The following is a 21,108-nucleotide window of genomic DNA, read 5'->3' on the forward strand; positions in this document are numbered from 1 at the left end:
ATCGTAATGGGCTCAAATTATCTAATTTGGCCTAAAGACATGTACGAACTTTAGTGGGCCCATTAAGTTAATGGGCCGTTACTAGGCCAAAAGTTAATGGTCGGCGCTCTTACCTCCCGGGTCGTTAACAGGCCGACATCAAAGCGGGCAACAGGTGGCCCCAATTTATTTCACGGGCTGTTAACATGCCGTTACTAAGTTTGGGCTACATATGGCCCAACTATACTGTAGGCCTTTAGCAGGCCGAAAGAGACAGCGGGCTTGTACTGGACCATGAAGAGCATGGGCTGCTAAGAGGCCGAAAGTCAGGTCGTATTGTAAATGGCCTAACTGTGTTGTGGGCTTTAGCAGGCCGAAAGAGAAACCGGGCTGGTATTGGACCATGACGGGCATGGGCCGTTAAAAGGCCAAAACTAAGGTCCGACTACAAATGGCCCAACTCATTTATGGTCTGTTAACAGGCCGAAAGGCACACAGGACCGGGAATTGGCACAACACTTAAATGGGTCGCTAAAAGGCCAAAACTCAAGTCCGACTACAAATGGCCCAACTGATTTATCGTCCGTCAATAGGCTGAAAGTGACACCGGGCCAGAAATTGGCCCAACACTTAAATGGGCCAATAAATGGCCGAAACTCATGTCCGACTACAAATGGCCCATCAGATTTATGGGCCATCAACAGGCTGAAAGACACACCGGGCCAGAAATTATCCCAACATTTAAATGGGTCGCTAAAAGGCCGAAAGATGTACATCCTAAAAATTGGCCCATCCATTAAATGGGCTGTTAACAGGCCGAAGTCTCATGGGGCCGATATTGGGCCCAGATATATAGCGGGCTGTTAACGGGCTCAAACTGACGATGGGATGCAATGGTGCCAAGTCTTTAATGGGCCGTTAACAGGCCGAATTGGCACATCTCGTATGGGCTGTGGGCTTAAATGGACCTGACACAAGTAGGCCTTATATGGGCCGGCCTGCTAATTTTTACTGGGCCGACCTTTTTCACCGGAATGGGCCACTGTTGGGCCGTGCCACGTGTCGACCTATCATAGGCGCCTCCTGTCCAATGAGTGGATGACAACTGTCCCAACGGTGAGGCAACACGTGTTTCCTGTGGCCAATGATGATTTTACATGTGGAAAATCCCCATTGGCCGTGGCTATTAACGGGTTATCGGATCCAAAACCGGACCCAATAGCTTAACGACGTTCCGTTAGGGTGGATGCCACGTGTCGGTCACCCTTGACGAAAGCACTTCTGTGACGCGCGATTTATTGTCATGGAAGTGGACACTTCCGTGATGATAATTTTGGTAATGTCATGGAACACTTCCACGACAGCACAGGTATGACTATCTTGATTCTGTCATAAATTTGTCATGGATGTACATGCATGACAGAAAACGCGACCTACTGTGACAAACACGTATCATCATGGAAGTGTACTTTTTTGTAGTGAAATGTGGGGCAATCAGGGCACATCTAGTGCGTGGACTTTGTACATTATTTATATACCCAAGGCCCCAAACATAGCAGGGGAGAGTAAAGCGGTAGCGGAATCATAAGGAAATTTTGGGGATCATGGTAGAAAAAAAACATTCTACGAATCAAGATCCAGAATCACTATGAAGATGCATACAAGGTTAAACCAGAATCAGATCATTCCCAACTCCGAATAGTAGTGCAAGAAGAGTTTGTGAAGATCCATTGATACAGATTCCTGCGGCTAGTATTTACAGCCTTCGAACTGCAAGAATTTTCTCGCACTTACCGTCCCTCCAATAAAGACACAAAGGACAATCTCTCTACAGATTGAACATGTATGTGGTCGATGATCTGACAATGTTTCACCGTCGAGAGCTAGGCGTCGCGAGAGAACAAGAGGAGGGAGGAGGAGCCTGCAAATAGGGTGCAACATGTATATATAATATATATACATATATATATACATATATATAGGGGGCCAATCAACCTAGGGTTTGCACAACTTGGGTTACAAGGAAGGTTTAGACGATTAGAACTGTATCCACAACTGATATATTAAATCACAACACACTAAACATAATCTCCCAATCTCTATTCCTAATAGCCCTCTCAATCACAACATTTCTTTATTGGAGATTGTGCCCAATGTATGTGAGAATTCCAACTTGAAGAGCTAGATTTGGTTAAAAAAATAGCCAAATTCATCCTAGGATGGTATGAATACAATTTATAACTTCAGTTCAGCTACCCTTTCTTGTAAAAAGTGAAAATTTACCTCTATCTGTTTTCCTTGCACGAAAGACGAGGTTGGTCGAAAGATACATTGCACCCAAATTGCCGCACCATATAGTAGCAAATCTTTCTTGTGCCACACCAAGCTTTTTGAGCAAAGACAACACCTATACGGAGGTGGAAATGGTTTCTTCCCACCGACATGCCGAATCGATCATGTGGGTGTGGAACCCAAATGGAATATTTAGCCCTGTCATTAAACAAACATATTATACAGGACTTCGGATAGCTCCCAATACCTTATTTTGTTGTCTGTGTATAGTGGATTCACTAAGTTTTCTCCTTTGTATTTGCAGTCCCTCTAATATACTATTTTTGCCATGTAGAAAGAGTGTTTTTTCTATTGAGAGGCTAACATCTTGGACCCTGTAGGTGTCTACGCAAGGCACTATACACAACATGCACTTTACCTGAGTTATCTTACAAAATGTACACCCAATGGCTAACATGAGGGACCTAGCAGGTTTAACAACCCAGTCCAACTCATCTATGTCGAGGCCCAATTGGTCTTGAAATGTATGAGACATTTGGTTCCATGTATTCAGAGGTTAACACAGAGCACATTGAAGTACATAATCGAGAGCTTAATATATACATGTACAATGACCAAAGAGATTTGGTTATTTAAAAAAATGTGAGGCAACCGTAGTAGGGAACATCTAGTGCATCATTTGTTTAAGTTATTTGTGTACATAAGGCCTCAAACATAGCGGTGGAAAATAAGTGGTAGTTGAAGCATAAGGAAAGTCATATTACAAGCCTGCATGGATACTTCTGGGAAACATACTAGCTCTCAAGCAAATTAGCATCATTAGACACACAAGGATCTCCTCTGGCATCTAGCCACATGAAAAGAAAATAAGAACTTTATATGTACCGTAAGCAATCATCAATATAAGCACAAGAATATACAAAACCATGCATGTATGAACAAGAGTAAGTCACATAGATATACATCAGTAGCAATTTCTAGGTAAATAAAGACAACCACCAAGTCATGGGGTAGATTTACGAGTAGTAAAAAGTAAAGGAATGTAGGCCACCAAGTCATGGGGCTCAATCACATATAGCCACCATGTTATGGGGCTCAATCGTATACACCCACTAACTTATGGGCTATTTACAAGTGTTGCCATGTAAATAAATATAGCTACCAACTTATGAGGCTCATTGCATGAGAAAGGGCATCAAGAACATGAATCATCTTGGACAGAATAATTTTAGATGGTTAAAGCTAAAGGCGTCAACAATATTTCTTATCCTATATGAAAGAATTTTTTGTGGAGGCGAAGTGGTTTCACAGTATTCCCGTGCCACACATACAGTACTTCATGCCATACTTTTGTACTTGTGTATGGTAGTAGTGTTGGAGATATGCCCTAGAGGCAATCATGTATGATGATATTTCCTGTGTGTTTATTAATAAAGATAGTCATTGGACATTATCAGTGATGTGTATCAACAAGTACGTGACTTGTTTGTGGGACTATGCATTGTACGATGACTGTCCTAAAAGGTCTCTAGTCGAAAGGGTTGTGTGGACGTGCAGCCGACTAGACTAGCGTATGACACGGTGGATGGCTTGGTCTCACTAGCCATGGAGCATTAGATGCTAACTGGAAAATATGGACTCAGAATGATCTGGTCAGATTCGATATAATCAGATCTGGGCTGAGATAATGTCCGAGTTGGACAGACGACTATGAGATGTAGTGATATGTCATTTGTGAGTCTCTAGTACAAAATATGTTCTATGTCCTAAGACCTGAGCTGGAGCATGTACTCGGGATGGCGACAGACTTGCTTTGGGCCAACCAAATGCTACTCTATAACTGGGTAGTTACGAAGGTAGGTTCTGGGCTTGTCCAGACCCATGTTGCGAGAAATGGTCGAGCAAGATGGGATTTTCCCCTCCAATCAGGAGAGATATACTCTCGGCCCCTTGTGTGATCCGACCAAGATAAGCATGGCCATGCGATTTGGATTATAAGATAGTCTGGTTTGTGGTTGGCATCACTAGAACTTGAAAGAGGTCGGTCTAGCACAGGGATGACAACTCGCTTTGAGCCTGACAACATATATCGTGTGGCAAAGGGAACAGAAGTGTGATATACAGGTTTGCCTAACCAGCTTCATTGGACACTTGAGTCAGCAGCCTTTGCTAAAGGCCGCTATCGACCAACCGAGTTGGATGTGATCTGACTCGCGACCAAGTGAACGAGAACCTAAGGGGTCGCTCGCTTAAGGGAAGGAACTTGAGAGGCCGGATCCGACTCCACGAGTCAGGTGTGATTCTACTTGTACTCGGATCTAGGCCGAACGGACTTTGGGCTTTAGGATCCGTGTGAGGCCCAAGTGTTGAGCCCATGACGGATGCCTATATAAAGTGGAGGTGTGGCACACTCATTTGGTTGATCGCTTCTGCACCATCACTAGGGCTTTGCATGTGTTGCAAGTAGCCACCTCCACTCGCTGCCAACTGTGTGATCAGACCTAGCAGTCTGTCGCATGATATTCCTTCTGCATGCGCGGATACAATTAGAGGTGGTGCACTTGCGCTGCTCCGGCGAACCAGTATGTGGGATCCGACGATCGGCTGTTCGAGGGAGATCGAACGAGGAAGAGACGACTCCGGAGACGCACTGCCCCAACTCTACTTCTGCTGCATGGCATGGTGCGTCTAGTGGTAACAATCTGTGATCCATTCCCATAGCATGTTCCTGATTGTTCTGCGCGTAGGAAAAATTTAATTTGAAGTTGATGCACCCTACCGTAGATCCCAACAATTAGTATCCAATATCTTGACAATCGACTACCTTAGATGTACCACCCTTGATTTGCTCAAAAGATTACGACAACTACCAAAAATGGGCGAGTCCACAATGTGCAAGGCAAGAAGATGAATATGGACAGATGACGGGCACCACATACACACTTATTTAAAGGCATATGGACCAGACAAAGGACAAATTCGCATCTATTGTCCTTACAGGGAATTGTTGGACCCCGAAGAGTAAGGGTTTAAAGTAAGCAATAGTTTACCTCAGTGAAAAACCAAGGTTATTAGTCCTTGTGGTGCTCAAGTACAAGCCAGTGATTAGTACATGTACACAATTAAGAATGTTTTCTTGGTCCCCAACTTGTATAGTCCTATTGACAATATTACTAGCTTTGCTAGTTCCAAGGATAAGTGTATTGTTTGTTTCGAATGATGTATGGAACAAATTTGTACCTCACATGACCATGCTACTTGACTCTCAATCTCCTCTCGATCTCTCTCATGATTAAACAAACAAATTGGGCAGAGGAGGAAAAATGTCCCACGGGAGGGCACCGGGGATGAGGCACGGCGGTGGAGATGGTGACAACATTGAAGATGAGGTTCGCGATGCATGGATCAATAAGGGAGATGAAGACAGGGACAAGTGCACGACAACAATGAGGGTGATAGCGGTGCTTGCAGGATCAACGGGTGGATGGTGCGGCGATGTCGATGTGCCAAAATTTAAAAAACTATACTATGAGATCTGATACGTCTCCAACATATATTTAATTTGTGAAGTATTCATGTTGTTCTGTTAACATTCTTAGATGTTTTACAATCATTTTATAGCAACTTTATATCATTTTTGGGGACTAATGCTACCTCTTGAGCTTGCGTTGGTTTTCCCTTGAAGAGGAAAGGCTGATTTTGCAAAGTAGCGTAAGTATTTCCCTCAGTTTTGAGAACCAAGGTATCAATCCAGTAAGAAACAACGTACAAGTCACCGAATACCTGCACAAACAATGAACGACTTGCACCCAACGCGATAAAGGGGTTGTCAATCCCTTCATGGTCACTTGCAAAAGTGAGATCTGATAGAGATAGATAGACGGTAAAGTAAATATTTTTCGTATTTTTGGTTTATAGATCGGAAAGTAAAAGATTGCAAAATAGTAGATTAGAAATTAGCAAGATGTAAATGAGATTTAATAATATGGAAAAGAGACCCGGGAGCCATAGGTTTCTCTCAAGATAGTGGCTTCTCTGAAGATAGCAAATATTATGGTGGGTGAACAAATTACTGCCGAGCAATTGATAGAAAAGTGCATAATTATGACGATATCTAAGGCAATGATCATGAACATAGGCATCACGTCCGTGTCAAGTAGACCGACTCCTGCCTGCATCTACTACTATTCTCCCCACATCAACCGCTATCCAGCATGCATCTAGAGTATTAAGTTCATAAAGAACGGAGTAATGCATTAAGTAAGATGACATGATGTAGAGGAATTAACTCAAGCAATATGATGAAAACCCCATCTTTTTATCCTTGATGGCAACAATAAAATACGTGCCTTGCTGCCCCTACTGTCACTGGGAAAGGACACCGCAAGGCCAAACTAAACCGATAATTCAGAGAGACTTGCAAAGATATCAAATCATGCATATAAGAATTCAGAGAAGAACAAAATAATATTCATAGATAATCTTATCATAAATCCACAATTCATCGGGTCTCGGCAAACACACCGCAAAAGAATATTACATCGAATAGATCTCCAAGAACATCGAGGAGAACATGGTATTGAGAATCAAAGAGAGAGAAGAATCCATCTAACTAATAACTATGGACCCGAAGGTCTGTGGTAAACTACTCACGCTTCATCAGAGAGGTAATGGTGTTGATGTAGAAGCCCTCCGTGATCAAATTCCCCTCCGGCAGGATGCTAGAAAAGGTCCCTAGATGGGATCTCACGGGTACAAAAGGTTGCGGCGGTGGAGAAGTGGTTTCATGGCTCTCCTGGATGTTCCCAGGGTATAAGAGTATATATAGGCGAAGGAACTAGGTCAGGGGAGCTACGAGGGACCCACGAGGTAGGGGGCGCGCCCTCCTGCCTCGTGGCCGCCTCGTTCCGTCTATGACTTCATCTCCAAGTCTTCTGGTTTCCTTTTGGTTCAAGAAAGATCATCGCGAAGGTTTCATTCTGTTTGGACTCTGTTTGGTATTCTTTTTCTGCGAAACTCTAAGATAGGCAAAAAAACAGAAACTAGCACTCGGCCAGTCCCAAAAATAATATAAAATAGCATATAAATGCCTATTAAACATCCAAAACAGATAATATAATAGCATGGAACAATCAAAAATTATAGATACGTTGGAGACGTATCAAGCATTCCCAAGCTTAATTCCTGCTCGTCCTAGAGTAGGTATGTGATAAAAATAGAATTTTTGATGTGGAATGCTACCTAACATATTTATCAATGTAATTTTCTTTATTGTGGCATGAATGTTCAGATCCAAAAGATTCAACAAAAAAGTTTAATATTGACATAAAAATAATAATAGTTCAAGCATACTAACGAAGCAATCATGTCTTCTCAAAATAACATGGCCAAAGAAAGCTATCCCTACAAAATCATATAGTCTGGCTATGCTCTATCTTCATCACACAAAATATTTAAATCATGCACAACCCCGATGACAAGCCAAGCAATTGTTTCATACTTTTGATGTTCTCAAACTTTTTCAATCTTCACGCAATACATGAGCGTGAGCCATGGATATAACACTAAGGTGGAATAGAATATGGTGGTTGTGGAGAAGACAAAAAGGAAGAAGATAGTCTCACATCAACTAGGCGTATCAACGGGCCATGGAGATGCCCATCAATAGATATCAATGTGAGTGAGTAGGGATTGCCATGCAACGGATGCACTAGAGCTATAAGTGTATGAAAGCTCAAAAAGAAACTAAGTGGGTGTGCATCCAACTTGCTTGCTCACGAAGACCTAGGGAATTTTGAGGAAGCTCATCATTGGAATATACAAGCCAAGATCTATAATGAAAATTCCCACTAGTATATGGAAGTGACAAAATAGGAGACTCTCTATCATGAAGATCATGGTGCTACTTTGAAGCACAAGTGTGGAAAAAGGATAGTAACATTGCCCCTTCTCTCTTTTTCTCTCATTTTTTTATTTGGGACTTATTTTTTATGGCCTCTTTTTCTTTTCTTTTCTTTTTATTTTTCATCCGGAGTCTTATCCTGACTTGTGGGTGAATCATAGTCTCCATCATATTTTCCTCACATGGGACAATTCTTTAATAATGAAGATCATCACACTTTTATTTACTTACAACTCAAGAATTACAACTCAATACTTAGAACAAAATATGACTCTATGTGAATGCCTCCAGTGGTGTACCGGGATGTGCAATGAATCAAGAGTGACATGTATGAAAAACTTATGAATGGTGGCTTTTCCACAAATACGATGTCAACTACATGATCATGCAAAGCAATGTGACAATGATGGAGTGTGTCATAATAAACGGAACGGTGGAAAGTTGCATGGCAATATATCTTGGAATGGCTATGGAAATGCCGTAAAAGGTAGGTATGGTGGCTGTTTTGAGGAAGGTATATGGTGGGTGTATGTTATCGGCGATAATTGTGTAACACAAGAAAGGCTAGCAATGGAGGAAGGGTGAGAGTGTGTATAGTCCATGGACTCAATATTAGTCATAAATAACTCACATACTTATTGCAAAAATCTATTAGCTATCGAAACTAAGTACTACGCGCATGCTCCTAGGGGGGTAGATTGGTAGGAAAAGACTATCGCTCGTCCCCGACCGCCACTCATACGGAAGACAATCAATAAATAAATCATGCTCCAACTTCATCACATAACGGTTCACCATACGTGCATGCTACGGGAATCACAAACTTTAACACAAGTATCTCTCAAATTCACAACTACCCTACTAGCATGACTCTAATATCACCATCTTCATATCTCAAAACAATCATAAAGAATCAAACTTCTCATAGTATTCAATGTGCTTCATATTAAAGTTTTTATTATATCCATCTTGGATGCCCATCATATTAGGACTAGTTTTATAACCAAAGCAAATTACCATGCTGTTCTAAAAGACTCTCAAAATAATATAAGTGAAGCATGAGAGATCAACAATTTATATAGAATAAAACCACTGCCATGCTCTAAAAGGATATAAGTGAAGCACTAGAGCAATATTGCCTAGCTCAAAAGATATAAGTGAAGCACATAGAGAATTCTAATAAATTACGACTCATGCGTGTCTCTCCCAAAAGGTGTGTACAACAAGGTTGATTGTGGTAAACTAAAAAGCAAAGACTCAAATCATACAAGACGCTCCAAGAAAAACATATATCATGTGGTAAATAAAACTATAGCCTCAAGTAAAGTTACCGATAGACGAAGACGAAAGAGGGGATGCCTTCCGAGGAATGCCCAAGCTTAGTCTTTTGGTTGTCCTTAAATTTTACCTTGGCGTGCCTTGCGCATCCCCAAGATTAGGCTCTTGCCACTCCTTATTACATAGTACATCAAATCCTTACGCAAAACTTGAAAACTTCAGAACACAAAACTCGACAGAAAATCTCATGAGCTCCGTTAGTATAAGAAAATAAACCACCACTTTAAGGTATTGTCGCAAACTCATTTTTTATTTATATTGGTGTAATATCTACTGTATTCCAACTTCTCCATAGTTCATACCCCCCGATACTACCCATAGATTCATCAAAATAAGCAAACAACACGTGAAAAACAGAATCTGTCAAAAACAGAACAGTCTGTAGTAATCTGTAACTATCGAATACTCCCTCCGTTCCATATTACTCATGGCTGATTTAGTACAACTTTGTACTAATCAGCGACAAGTAATATGGAATGGAGGGATTACTTATGTAACTCTAGAATTCCTGCCAAATTAGGAAAACCTGAGAAATTTGTGTACCAATCCAGAGCAAAAAGATTCAGATCAAAATCATGTTTCTGTGAATTTTCAAAACTAATTTACTAAGCGCAAAAGTTTCTGATTTTCAGCAGGATCAACACAACAATCATGGTAAGCTATCCTAAAGGTTTAACTTGGCACAAACAATAATTAAAACATAAAACAACATCTAACCAGAGGCTAGATGAATTATTTATTACTAAACAGGAGCAAAAAGCAAAGAACAAAAATAAAATTGGGTTGCCTCCCAACAAGCGCTATCGTTTAACGCCCTTAGCTAGGCATAAAAACGTGAATATATCTAGGTATTGCCATCTTTGGTATGCAATCCATAAGTAGCTCGTATAATAGATTCATAAGGCAATTTAATTTTCTTCCTAGGAAAGTGTTCCATGCCATTCCTTAATGGAAATTGGAATCTAATGTTGCCTTCTTTCATATCAATAATTGCACCAATCGTTCTAAGGAAAGGTCTACCAAGAATAATAGGACACGTAGGATTGCAATCTATATCAAGAACAATGAAATCTACGGGCACATAATTCCTATTTGCAAAAATAAGAACATCATTAATCCTTCCCATAGGTTTCTTAATGCTGGAATCCGCAAGATGCAAATTTAAAGAACAATCATCAAATTCACGGAAACCTAGCACATCACACAAAGTTTTTGGAATCGTAGAAACACTAGCACCCAAATCACAAAAAGCATAGCATTCATAATCTTTAATCTTAATCTTAATAGTAGGTTCCCACTCATCATAAAGTTTTCTAGGGATAGAAACTTCTAGTTCAAGCTTTTCTTCAAAAGATTGCATCATAGCATCAACGATATGTTTAGTAAAAGCTTTGTTTTGATTATAAGCATGAGGGAATTTAACACGGATTGCAACAAGGAAATACAATCTATTAAATAAAAATTATCATAATTAAACTCCTTGAAATCCAAAATAATGGGTTCATTGCTACTTTTATCAATTTTTGCATCAAGATCTGAAAACTCTGAATCATTGGGATGCCTTTTAACTAAAGTTGACTCATCTCCAGTCCCATCTTTATCAAGATTCATATTGGAAAACAAAGATTTAAAGGAGTCACATCAATCACTTTTAGATCTTCATCATTATTATCATGAAAACTAGAAGAACACGCTTTTACAAACCAATCATTTTTAGCATGCATCTTAGTGGTTCTTTCTTTGCACTCATCAATGGAAATTCTCATGGACTTGAGAGGCTCAATGATATCATGCTTAGGTGGGATAGATCTAAGTTTCAAAGAATCAACATCAAGAGAAATTATATCCACGTTCCTAGCCAAATCATCAATCTTAAGCAATTTTTCTGTAATCAAAGCATTGAAATTCTTTTGCGAACTCATAAATTATTTAACACTATTCTCAAAATCAGAGGGCATCTTATTAAAATTTCCATAAGAGTTGTTGTAGGAATTACCATAATTATTAGAGGAATTACTAGGAAATGGCCTAGGATTAAAATTGCCTCTATATGCTTTGTTACCAAAATTGTTCCTACCAACAAAATTCAAAACCATAGATTCATTATTATTCTCAATCAAAGTGGACAAAGGCTTATCATTAGGATCAGAGGAAACACTTTTACTAGCAAATAATTTCATAAGTTCATCCATCTTTCCACTCAAAACATTAATCTCTTCAATCACATGAACTTTTTTACTAGTGGATCTTTTGGTGTGCCATTAAGAATAATTAACGATAATATTATCTAGGAGCTTAGTAGCCTCTCCTAAAGTTATTTCCATAAAAGTGCCTCCCGCGGCCTAGTCTAAAAGATTTCTAGAAGCAAAATTCAATCCGGCATAAAAAATTTGTATAATCTCCACAGATTCAAACCATGTGTAGGGAAATTACGTATCATCAATTTCATCCTCTCCCAAGATTGTGCAACATGCTCATGATCAAGTTGCTTAAAATTCATAATATCGTTCCTAAGGGAGATGATGTTAGCGGGAGGAAAATACTTAGAGATGAAAGCATCTTTACACTAAATCCACGAATCAATACTATTTTTAGGCAAAGATGAGAACCAAGTTTTAGCACGATCTCTAAGAGAAAATGGAAATAGATTTAATTTAACAATATCATTATCCACATATTTATTCTTTTGCATATCGCACAAATGAACGAAATTGTTTAGATGGGATGCGGCATCTTCACTAGGAAGGCTAGAAAATTGATCTTTCATAACAAGATTTAGCAAAGCGGCATTGATTTCACAAGATTTAGCATTAGTGGTGGGAGCAATCGGAGTGCTAATAAAACCATTGTTGTTGGTATTGGAAAAGTCACACAATTTGGTATTATCTTGAGCCATCATGACAAAGCAAACAATCCAACACACAAGCACACAAGAAGCAAGCGAAAAGAGACAAACAGAAGAGGGGCGAAGCAAAAGATAAAGGTTTTCAGAAATCATTTTAGAAGTGGGGGAGAGGAAAATGAGAGGCGAATGGCGAATAATGTAATGCAAGGGAGAAGAGTTTATGATGGGTACTTGGTATGACTTGACTTCACGTAGATCTCCCCGGCAATGGTGCCAGAAATCCTTCTTGCTACATCTTGAGCTTGCGTTGGTTTTCCCTTGAAGAGGAAAGGGTGATGCAGCAAAGTAGCGTAAGTATTTCGCTCAGTATTGAGAACCAAGGTATCAATCCAGTCAGAGAAAACACACAAGTCACCGAATACCTGCACAAACAATCAACAACTTGCACCCAACGCGATAAACGGGTTGTCAATCCCTTCAGGTCACTTGCAAAAGTGAGATCTGATAGAGACAGATAGACGGTAAAGTATATATTTTTGGTATTTTTGGTTTATAGAACGGAAAGTAAAAGATTGCAAAATAGTAGATTGGAAACTAGCAAGATGTAAACGAGATTTAATAATATGTAAAAGAGACCCGGGGGCCATGGATTTCATTAGTGGCTTCTCTCAAGATAGCAAATATTATGGTGGGTGAATAAATTACTGCTGAGCAATTGATAGAAAAGCTCATAGTTACGATGATATCTAAGGCAATGACCATGAACATAGGCATCACGTCCGTGTCAAGTAGGCCGACTCCTGCCTACATCTACTACTATTACTCCACACATAGACCGCTATCTATGATGCATCTAGAATATTAAGTTCATAAAGAATGGAGTAACGCATTAAGTAAGATGGCATGATGTAGAGGAATTAACTCAAGCAATATGATGAAAACCCCATCTTTTTATCCTTTATGGCAGCAATACAATACGTGCCTTGATGCCCCTACTATCACTGGGAAAGGACACCGCAAGATTGAATCCAAAGCTAAGCACTTCTCCCATTGCAAGAAAGATCAATCTAGTAGGCCAAACTAAACCGATAATTTGAAGAGACTTGCAAAGATATCAAATCATGCATATAAGAATTCAAAGAAGAACCAAATAATATTCATTGATAATCTGGTCATAATTCCACAATTCATCGGATCACGGCAAACAAACTGCAAAATAATATTACATCAAATAGATCTCCAAGAACATCGAGGAGAACATGATATTGAGAATCAAAGAGAGAGAGAGAAGAATCCATCCAGATAATAACTATAGACCCGAAGGTCTGTGGTAAACTACTCACGCTTCATCGGAGAGGTAATGATGTTGATGTAGAAGCCCTCCATGATCGAATCCCCCTCCGACAGGATGCCGGAAAAGGCCTCTAGATGGGATCTCATGGGTACAGAAGGTTGCGGCGGTGGAGAAGTGGTTTCTTGGCTCTCTTGGATGTTTTCAGGGTATAAGAGCATATATAGGCGAAGGAACTAGGTCAGGCGAGATACGAGGGGCCCATGATGTAGGGGCGCTCCCTACCCCCTGGGCGCGCCCTCCTGCCTCATGGCCGCCTCGTTGCGTCTCCGACATCATCTCCAAGCTAGTCTTCTGGTTTCCTTTCGGTCCAAGAAAGATCATCGCACATGTTTCATTTAGTTTGGACTCTGTTTGGTATTCCTTTTCTGTGAAACTCTAAAATAGGCAAAAAAATAGAAACTGGCACTGGGCCCTCGATTAATAGGTTCGTCCCCAAAATAATATAAAATAGCATATAAATGCCTATTAAAGATCCAAAACAGATAATATACTAGCATGGAACAATCAAAAATTATGGATACATTGGAAACGTATCAACTAACCTATTGACATATTGCCCAGTGCTAGTTGCTGCTTTTTGCCTATTATTTACATCGCAGAAAATCAATACCAAATGGAGTCCAAATGCATCAAAACTTTTTGGAGATTTTTTTGGACCAGAAGACATCCAGTAGGCCAAAGAAATGCCAGAGGGGAGCCCTAAGGGGGGCACAACCCACCTGGGCATGCTTCGGCCCCCTAAGCGCGCCTAGGTGGGTTGTGCCCACCTCGGTGGCCTCCCGCACCGCCTCTTCACCCTATAAATCATAAAATATTCCAAAATCCCTCGAGTTAACCCTATATCAGAAGTTCCGCCGCCGCAAGCCTCTGTAGCCATGAAAAACCAATCTAGACATTGTTCCGGCACCCTGCCGAAGGGGGAAATCATCACCGGTGGCCATCTTCGTCATCCCGGCGGCCACCATGATGAGGAGGGAGTAGTCCACCCTCGGGAGTGATGGTTTGTAACAGTAGCTATGTGTTTAATCTCTCTCGCGCGTTCTTGATGGCACGATCTTGATGTATCGGGGGCTTTGTTAATATAGTTGGATCATATGGTGTTTTCCCCTCTCTATCTTGCTGTGATGAATTGAGTTTTCCCTTTGAGATTTCATTTTATCGGATTGAATACTTTTATGGATTTGAGAGCATTTGATATATGGCTTGCATATGAATACACCGTGGTGACAATGGGGTATTATATTGATTCACTTGAGATATGTTTAGGCACTCAAATCGCGGATTCCCGAGGTGACATTGGGGTAATCTATGCATAGGGGTTGATGCACGTTCTCGTCTTTTGTTTCTCCGGTAGAAATCTTGGGGCACTCTTTGAGGGTCTTTGTGTTGGATTGAGTATTATGAATCTGAAATTGTTTGATGCATATCCTATAATCAACTCACGGATACTCGTGATGACGTTGGAGTATCTAGGTAACATTAGAGTTGGTTGATGTGTATCATATGGTGATATGATAGTATGAACTCTTGGTTAGATCAATCGGAAAGAACAGCTTGTTGTTATTTTAGTACGAACTCTAGGATAGATTGATTGGAAAGAATAGCTTTGAGTTGGTTTCGTACCATACAAACAATTTCATCTGATGTTCTCCGCTAGATAGGAACTTTGGAGTGATTCTTCATCGCATGATGAGGGATGGTTATACGATCCAATTATATTAGCATTATTGAGAGATTGTACTAGCGAAAGTACGGACCCTAGGCCTTGTTTTCAAGAATTGCAATACCATTTGTGCTCACTTTTATCATTCGCTACCTTGATTTTTTTATTTATTCGGATTATAAAAATATATTTCTACCATCCATATTACACTTTTACCACCATGTCTTCATTGAACTAGTGCACCTATACAATTTTTCATTGTATTGGGTGTGTTGGGGACACAAGAGATTTCTTGTATTTTGTTGCAGGGTCGTTTGAGAGAGACTATCTTCATCCTACGCCTCCCACGGATTGATAGACCTTAGGTCATCCACTTGAGGAAAAATTGCTACTGTCCTACAAAAATCTATGCTTGGAGGCCCAACACGAGTCTACAAGAATAAAGTTGTGTAGTAGACATCAAGCTCTTTTCTGGCGTCGGTGCCGGGGAGGTGAGTGCTTGAAGGTACATCTTTAGATTTTGCAATTGAATCTTTTAGTTTCTTATTTTATCACTAGTTTGGTTTATAAAAACAAAACTACAAAAAATGGAATTGAGGTGGTCTCATATTGTTCATCTTTATAATGTCTTTCGTGAAAATGATGGAAAGGAAAACTGTGCTCAATTCATAGAGGGAGAATTCTATAAAATGTTTGACAAAAAATCTTTTAGTGATGAGCATGATTGCAATATGTATGGTATGAACTCTTTGAATATCCATGATGCTAATGATATGCAAAGCCATAAACTTGGGGATGCTATGTTTGATGAAGATGATATTTTTAGTCCCCCAAGTTTTGATTAGAAAATTTATTATGATGAAAGCATGCCTCCTATCAAAGATGATTATGGTGATGACATGTATGCTATAAAGAATAATGATAACCATGAAACTTGTCATCGTGATTTTAATTTTCAATCCTATGATAATTATTTTGTTGAGTTTGCTCCCACTACTATTCATGAGAATAAATTTGGTTATGTGGAGAGTAATAAAATTTCTATGCTTGTGGATCATGAAAAGAATGCTTTATATGGTAGTTATATTGATGAATTCATTCATGATGCTACTGAAAATTATTATGAGAGAGGAACATATGCTTTTACATATTGCAATAATATCAAGTTTCCTCTCTATGTGTTGAAAATCTTGTTTTGCTTATTTTGCCTTCATATGCTAGTTGATTCTTGTTCCCATAAATTGTTTGCTCACAAAATCCCTATGCATAGGAAGTGGGTTAGACTTAAATGTGCTTGCCATGTGATTCATGATGCTCTTGTTATGTTTCAATTCTTATCTTTTATGCGAGCATCATTGAACTCAGCATGCCTAGTGACGGTGTCCTGGACCAGGGATTACTCACCCCATCGCCTCCCGGTCAGTTGGATTGGGCCGAGGACCCCCATGGCCGCATACTCATGGGCCAGTTCGGATAGCTTCCGCATACAAGGAAGATTCCTCAAGACTTGGTGATTAAGACAAGGACTCCTCCCCCACCTGCGTATTCGGCTAGGACTCTTGTTATCCTAGGCCTCTAGTGCATTATATAAACCAGGGCCAGGATAGTCGATAGAACATAAACAATCATAATCATAGGCTAGCTTCTAGGGTTTAGCCTCTATGATCTCGTGGTAGATCAACTCTTATAATACTCATATCATCAAAATCAATCAAGAAGGAAGTAGGGTATTACCTCCATCGAGAGGGCCCAAACCTGGGTAAAACATCGTGTCCCCTGCCTCCTATTACCATTAGCCTTAGACGCACAGTTCGGGACCCCCTACCCGAGATCCACCAGTTTTGACACCGACATTGGTGCTTTCATTGAGAGTTCCGTTGTGTGATCGGCAAGAGGATCAATGGCTCGACTACAGATCAACTGCAACCTCGACTTCTTCGTCACCGGCTCGACTGGTCACCTTGGCTTGACCGAGGACTTTGCCCTGCCTCCGATCGTCATGTTCGGACAAGGGCCTTCATCAACACAAACTCTAACTCTATCAAGATCATGGAGGAATCATCCATGGAGCTCGGGGCCTCAACGTCAACATTGCCCTCGGGCGACCGTGCTGTTTTTCTGGACAGCAAACTCGTGTCCGCCACCACCGCCTCCTCGAGTGTCGCTTAAAGGATTGCTTCAGTGGAATTATGCGGAATTAAGTCTACAACAACCTGCAAAATTTCATCGAGTTAAAATATAGGAATCTCCGACAATCTCCAATATACCAGAGCCATGTTGAATCTGGATGAGAATCTGGACGAGTTTGGAGCGTGGTGTCCAGCATCTAGCTCGGACGTCCTTTGGAAGATCCAACCGTTGATCGGCTGCGGAATTCCTATATCTACCACCTGTCAACAATTCAGCTCGATCCGACCGCCCAAACCCCGGGAACCTTCCGATTGGTGCATCACTTTTCAGATCTATTTTCTGCGCGAGAACGAATCCGACCCGAGTTCATCTTCTTTATGAACAGGATTTCGGACATCCTTTTGGAAGGAAGTTTTTGTATGGGGTATTGTGTTTTTTTTCTCAAACACATCCCATTAATATTAAAAGTATTTTTACAGTATGATCTTCACCATCGCGTCGGTGTCAAACTCACTCGACAATATCACTCCACGGCGGACGACCTGCGCTAGACACGTCGTTGCTTTGTTGAGCCGAGCTCAACTTCTCCGGATCATCATCTCGGCTAGCCGAACAATAGTTCAGCATAACGAAGGATAAATCGTCACCAACATCGCCGCTACACGGATTACACAGAGCAGGCACACCATCATCTCCGCACAGTCTCTTCATCAAGCCAGCACTGACCACGTCGCAAGTTACGGCCTGGGTCGACATGGCCGCACTATTGCCTCTTCGAGCCAATGTCCATCACGCCGAACTACTTCAACACCTCGGCTGACATGGCAGCTGCAACAACTCCTCACCGGCCTGCTCCGTCACCTCGGCTAGACCGGGGACTTGGCTATTTCTTCATCAACATACTCCGGTGACTTCAGCGTCACCAGCCGACTAGCTTCGTCACGTTAGCTGGACCGGGGGCTTTTCCTCGACAAGCCAACCTTTGCCAGCATCGCCATGCCGTCGCTTTACCGCCCATCAGGCAGTGGGTGTGCGGATCGATTCCCAATTTTGGGAGTCGCTTTTCTTCGGACTACTACAACAAATAAACCAGGTGCTATTAATCCTAATTTTTTTTGCTTGTTGGGCTTATTTTTCTTAAAATATTGTTACGCTGGTTTGTTCCATCATCTATACACAAGTCTATCAAATGGCGGCCACATTAAAAACGGTCGCGTGGTGGTTCGGTCAGTTTCCGCACATAGTTCGGCGAACGCCGCATCCGAAACTCAGACCACCCTGCAAATTCAGGCTTTGTCACGCCTTCACTGCGTCACGCCGAATCCCTGCATCAACATTGGGTTGGGCACCAGGCCACATGTCTTTAAATAAATTATTCTCGCGTAAAGCAATTATTCAAGGACTATATATATTATTATTATTTCCTGGACCGCACTGTTTTGTCTGTGCAGGTAATCGATTTTGACCGCGTTACGTGGTCACTACTCCGGAATGCCGAACTCCTTGCTTGGACACCTTAGGCCTGGGGCCTGGGGGTTGGGACCTCGGCCATGCCAAGGACTGCGAACCTTGTCGGTTCAATGGGCGTCTTTGTCCCGCCACAAGCCTGAATCACGTCATCAATGCCGAACACATTAACTAGCTAAGTCGCTTTCATGCTCAGTAACTTTCAGTTTTAAATTTTGTTCGGTTCGACCAAGCATTATACTTTTTGGCACAAAGTTGTTTGTGACAAAGTTCCTTGTCAAAACTTTGTTTGTGATGCACATATTCAAATACCCCGTTTAATTGGGGGCTCCCTTGATGGAGCTTTTCCTGTTGCATATGATTATACTTGTACGGCTTCGTTCCTTGTTTGTGTATTACGCCACAATATGCACCATGTTGACTTAAGCGATTTGCAAGCTGGGTTGCCTGGCTCCTGTGCTTACCCCTACGTTCCCGATTGTTCGGCTAGCTAGTAAAGGGAACACCTCTGCGATTGTCACGATCGGTTCATTCAAGCCGGACCTCAGACTGGGTGAAGCCGAAAGCTAGCACTCTTACTGTTTTCAACAATGGTCGGCACACAACGGAACTCATGAGTATAAAAAATCTATTGCACAAGTCTCATAATAATAATGAGCGACCGAAGAAAGGTATCGGTGGGGGTACTATTTTCTTCGAAGATGCTTCTTACACTTTGTCAGTAATATAGCGTATGTTCCCTGAGCACGCTTTGTCTGTTACAGCCTTATGGCCTGATTGCCTGGTTATCAGAAACACCGTCGATATTCTCGACAGGGGGAGTACATAACACTTTTCGGTCCTTGACCGAAGAGGGAGAAGCCAACGGTCAGTTAAGACGCGTATAAAGTTCGGGTGGACACAGATATGATATAAGTACTTCGGTACATACAATCATTATACATAAAATTATTTTACCCAAGTAACTTGGGGGCTCTTAAAATTTATATGAGTTGTTTTATAGTAAATGTGTTTTCTTCTTGGTCGTTGCAAAGGGCTGACCCACGTGAATCGTGAGATCGGATGCGTCATGTTAAAGCACGACAGAAACACACAAAAAATTCCAATTTTTGGATTGGCACCGAACACTTGATCTTGTTCGGACGTCAAGTTTTTACTGACGTTTCTTGGTTTTCCAAGCTTATGGCACTTTTAAACTATTTGTGTGTTTCTAGCACAAGTCTTGCAGTGCAACGCCGGACACCTTTAGGGATTCGGCAAAAACATTCTCGGATATTACTATATATGCATCAGTTTCAAATCGTGTCTTCGGTCAATAGTTGGGTTGCCCGGCTCCTGTGCTTGCCTCCTATGTTCTGCTTTGTTCGGCTAGGTGTGCAATGGGAAAACCACTATGATTGTGCTTCCAGCTCGCATGGTTAAGCACCTCAGTGGAGAAAGCCGAAAACTGACTGTCACAATAAGCGCAAACTAGTCAGCGATCCAATGACCGTGTTGAATGATGGGTTGTTCATAACATTGGCCGAAGTGTTTACGGCTTGACCTCGGCTGGCGCCGAACACTGACCGGGGGCTCGTAGCTAGCTTCCCCAGTTTAAAGCTCCTATGACTAAGTGAGAGTTATACAGCCAAGATATCAGATTGCCTCGTTTCCGCTAACACAACCGCCTCCGGGCACCGAGACGTCGGCTAAGGATTGTCTGGTTATTGCAAAAAAAACCTGCGTAGTATCTACAAAGGGGTAGAAGCCGACGATGGGACACTTTCAACTGATAAACAGTCACAATGGAGTCAAAATAAGTATAAATCATCAACATTCGTATTCATTATACAAGCGTTGCCTTCCGTAATTATCATTATAAAGCCATAAATATGCATCAATTTGACTTAAGATTTTGGCCAAGCTGGGTTGCCTGGCTCCTGTGCTTACCCCTACGTTCCCGATTGTTCGGCTAGGCGGTAAAGGGAGCACCTATGTGATTGTTACTACCGGGTCATCCGAGTTAGTACCTCAGACTGGGTGAAGCCGAAAGCTAGCAATCTTAAAGGATCACATTGGTCAGCAACGACGGAAGTTAAAAATTTGGTTCATTAATACCATAGAGTTCGGGAAACTTTCCCCAAACTAAGTCCTCAATA

This window comes from Triticum dicoccoides, chromosome 2B, assembly GCF_002162155.2.
Source record: "Triticum dicoccoides isolate Atlit2015 ecotype Zavitan chromosome 2B, WEW_v2.0, whole genome shotgun sequence".
Lineage (NCBI taxonomy): Eukaryota > Viridiplantae > Streptophyta > Magnoliopsida > Poales > Poaceae > Triticum > Triticum dicoccoides.